Source organism: Nanorana parkeri, unplaced genomic scaffold, assembly GCF_000935625.1.
Source record: "Nanorana parkeri isolate BGI_ZX_2015 unplaced genomic scaffold, ASM93562v1 scaffold314, whole genome shotgun sequence".
Classification (NCBI taxonomy): domain Eukaryota; kingdom Metazoa; phylum Chordata; class Amphibia; order Anura; family Dicroglossidae; genus Nanorana; species Nanorana parkeri.
The window spans coordinates 995,654-999,825 of NW_017306582.1; the positions used below are offsets into that span (position 1 = coordinate 995,654).

Below are 4,172 nucleotides of genomic sequence, written 5' to 3' on the forward strand. Positions count from 1 at the left end.
CCACACGCACAACCACAACACCGTGTCCACCCCCTCGGCTGCCTCAGGCGGCAACAGGGTAGGGATGGTCCTCCATTTATCTGTCTGTCGCTTATATTTATCTATCTCTCTTTATCTATCTCATCCTGTCAAACAGTGCAATCAGCATCCATGAAAAGCATATGTACTGTACAGATTTTCATTGCTCTGCATTGGGTGAGGAGCACCAGAAAAACTCAAGTGACCCAGGCAAAAGCACCTGTTATTATATAGCCCACAGTATCCACCAGAGCCCTGAAGAAGGGGGTGCCCTATCCCCTTAAATGCGTTGGCTGTATTTTTACTATGATCAATAAAGACTATTTCTACCATGAGTTATATGATTCTTTATCTGTGGTGCTCCGTACCCAACACACACCGATGTCACTTTGCTGAAGAGTTTTGCTGAATATTCCGGGATTTGTGCAGCCAAGGACCGATCCACAGACTCTGCGATTGATCCCGCCTCCTTTAATCGCCCATTGTTCTTTGCACACCATTTATCACTCGTATGTATCTTTGGTTCTTCATACAAGTCATTTATTAATATTGGTAATTATTTTGCTGGATTGTGACTAATTAGCAGTGATTTATAGCTCCGAAAGCAGTAGCCTTGTTCATCTCCCTGGAGCTATTGTCTTGTGTAATTAATGAACAATCCGCCATTTCTGATCAACCAATGGGAAGCTGAATTGTAGAATCCCTAATGGAATGCACCAGGAAATCTCAACACGTTCTAGATTGCCCCGGCAGTATACCTGCTTTCAATTGATTATTTGTCAATCACAAATATTCTTTCAATCCATTCAATCTGTTTCAGCCCTTTTATCTGTCGATGGAATTCTTTAATGGTGAGTTGCCTTTGTCCCTTTAATCGCGAGCATTCGTGTTTGCAAAGTGGTTGAAATTGCCTAAAACACTGTAATGTGTACGAGCAACATAACAGCGGAAGTAAAGTCAATCAAATAAAAATTGTTGGGAGGGACTGTTCACAGAAAGACACGCAAGTCTGTCAAAAAATTGTCGTCCCCCCATGATGTTTTTTTATCTTGCAGTATACACACATCTCTGTGGGAATTAGTTGGGTGCCGGTGAGGATGTAACTGCTGTGCACATGCAGGGCGACCGTCAATAGAGGGGAGTACAGCCAGCCCTCACATACTGGGCCCGATCGTGTCAGCAGGGGGGGGGGGGCAGGCTCAGCTTGAATTGTTTTTCTTCTTCCCTTTTTCCCCCGCAGGCTCCTTTTTTCTTCTTCTTCTTCTTTCCCGTACACATCTTCCTGCTCCGCTCTAAGCAACCAGATTGTCTAGCACTAAAAGGCCAATTTTGTGACATGCCTTGCTGCAATACAGACTTTTTGAATGGACTGACCCTTTAAATCACCCCATACTGCTGTTATGTTTATTACCAAAGGTCTTCTCCTTTAAAATAAGTGCGAACCGTGGGAATCGGACTCAGGACTTTGCCAAGGCTGCGGCTTCGCCCAGTCTAGTGCTGCCCCGGCGCTGAGTCACACGCATGCGCAGTGCGGCTCTGTTTTCAGCACCCTGGAGAGCGGCGGCGGACTGCGCCCATAGAGCAAGACGATCGGCGGCGTCTGAAGGCTGAGCACGCTCCCGGGAGAGCTGGACGGGGGCATCGCATCAACTCAGCATTGTGCCAGCAGCAGGCATGAGGACAAGAGGGCACCGGGGATTAATCTCTGCCTTGTGACAGCAGCTGGGGAGCGGGGGAAGGCAGAATCCTACACAGCCTGCCACAGCGATGCCACCCGCGATATGCCACCAGCACCAGCTTGGGCCGGACAGGCTCCCCCGCTGACCGCACCGAGCGATATTTGCAGAACAATAAGCGATCTGTCAGCGCTTGTATGACAAGAGGACGACGCCCCCTACAGAGCTAACGCAGCATCAGAACCCCCCCCCTCTTCTTCCACCACCACCCCCTGCCAGGGGCCACAGGAGCAGCGCTATGCTGGTGAGACCCTCAGTATTATCTTTTTATTTCATAGATGACGTCGTGTTTACATAGAGATCACCTCTATCTGTCAGGTCAACACACAACAATGTGCACCTGCTGCCACTGCACCCTGCGTGGCATGGCAAGGGTTAACACATCGTCCAATCAGGAGGCTGGGTTGGGTATCTGAGATCTAGTGGTGTATGATAAATAGGCTTGCAGCTGGCTCATCATTCCCCATTTTATACTCTGCTGGCTGTATAATTATTATTTTTCTGTACTGTCCATGGGTTGAGTGAGCTTCAAGGATGCAAACGCACTGCAATGGGGCGATTTAGGGCTGACTGGGTCAGATTAGTGCAGCCAGGAGGTCACCTGCTCAGAATGGAGAGAAATGCACATGGGGTGCAAATTAAAAAGGGGATGTATGGGGATCAGTACTTTTTGCTCATGAGATTAAAGTAGATGTAAATACTATCAGGGCCCATTCACACTTCATGCATTCAGCGTTGCACGGAGAAATCCCATCATTTCCTATCACGTTATTATTTTATTCTTGTCCCATATTTTCCTATTGCTCATTATTTCCTTTGTGGCTGCTTCACATCTCATTGATGCTGTTTAAAGGGGAAAAAGTTAAAGGAGAACTTCAGGCAAACAAACAACTTACCCTTGCAGTGGGGCTACCTCAGCACTGAAAGGGTTAACTGCTCATTTTTTTCTAGAGGGGTTTAAATAAAGCTGATCCTCAGTCCCGCCAGGCTCCCAGACCGATCCCTGCAGCCCCTTCTCCCCCAGATGTAATTGTGCCCAAGCATTGCACCCTGGGAAGGTTACATCAGCAGAGCATTGCTGGGAAATCTCATCTGTAATCTCACGAGATCTCAGGGAAAGGCATTTTACTCCCCTGAGATGATGTGCATGGTCACATGTCCTAGTCATTTGTGCCAGAGTTCCAGGAAGTCAATAGAGAGCTAGTAACCTGCATTTAGTAAACATGGCCACTGTCAGAAGACTGGGGAAGAAAGGAGAAATAAGAAATGCAAAGAATACAAAGCCGGCAATTATCTAGAAGTCTGTGTTTGTAGATTGTCATTACTGAACATTTCTAAAAGGTGTGTTTGTTGTTCTTTTACAGATACGAGTAAAGTTCCTCTTTAACTTATAAGGTATAGGAGGCCTCAAATGTAGCCCCTGTCTCCAAAGGGCCACATATAAGAAGGGCTACACCATGATAGAAGACTGTCATAGACTGAAGACTTATTGGTCAGAGAGTGTTCTATAGTAGTAGTTGGAGACTCAGGTCATGCTGTAGTAGACAGTAAAAGACTGGGGACATGTTGCATGACACTGATGTAATCGTGGCCAAACGTTGCATCCTGGGAAGGTTACATCAGCAGAGCATTGCTGGGAAATCTCATCTGTAATCTTACAAGATCTCAGGGAAAGGCATTTTCCTCCTCTGAGATGATGTGCATGGTCGCATGTCCTAGTCACATGTGCCAGAAATCCAGGGAGTAAATGGAGAGCTAGTAATCTGCCCTTAGTAAAAATGGCCACTGTCAGGGGAAGAAAGAGGAATAAGGTATATAAAGAATACAACGCCGGCATTTATCTAGAAGTATGTGTTTGTAGATTGTCATTACTGAATATTTCTAAAGGTGTCTTATTATTTTAAAGATATGGGTAAAGGCCTGCTTTAAGCCAGCCCGGCACTTTATAGTCTGTTCAGTCTCCTTTGGGTTTGTTGACACATCATGGCCAGAGTCCACCTGGTTTAATATACATTGAGTGGATTGTTCAGGTAGGTCTTCACACTAAAGAGTTGTTGATTTATCAAAAGGTAGTCATTACATCACTTCCTGTTCATTCATGAGTTTCTGAATGGGTAGTTAAACTCAATACAGAGGTTTCTCCCCATTCATAACTGGATGATAGTAAATATTTTACTATCACCAGTTTCTGAATGAATGGGGAGGAGCCTCTGTACTGAGTTCTACTACCCATTCATTGAGTGCTGAGGCCGCAGAAAAAGAGATCGAGGACTCTGTGTCCTTAAATTTATTTTTCTATTTCAAAAGGGAAATGTCAGGAGTTTAGACCCCTAATATTTCCCCAAAGCCCTCCAACAGTGAAAAACAATTAATAAAAAAAATGAATTAAAAAACCCCTAAAAAAAAAAAAAAAAAAAA

At 45.2% G+C, this 4,172-nt stretch overlaps 1 protein-coding gene across 1 annotated transcript in view; it reads left to right on the top strand.

The window, feature by feature from the left end:
- The first annotated feature begins 1,893 nt into the window (after positions 1-1,893).
- LOC108788235 (tankyrase-2-like) overlaps positions 1,894-4,172 on the top strand; it is a 7,993-nt gene continuing 5,714 nt past the window's right edge. The window contains exon 1 of the mRNA XM_018557970.1: positions 1,894-1,998. The gene's annotated coding sequence lies outside the window, so the exon portion shown is untranslated. The remainder of the gene's footprint in view (positions 1,999-4,172) is intronic.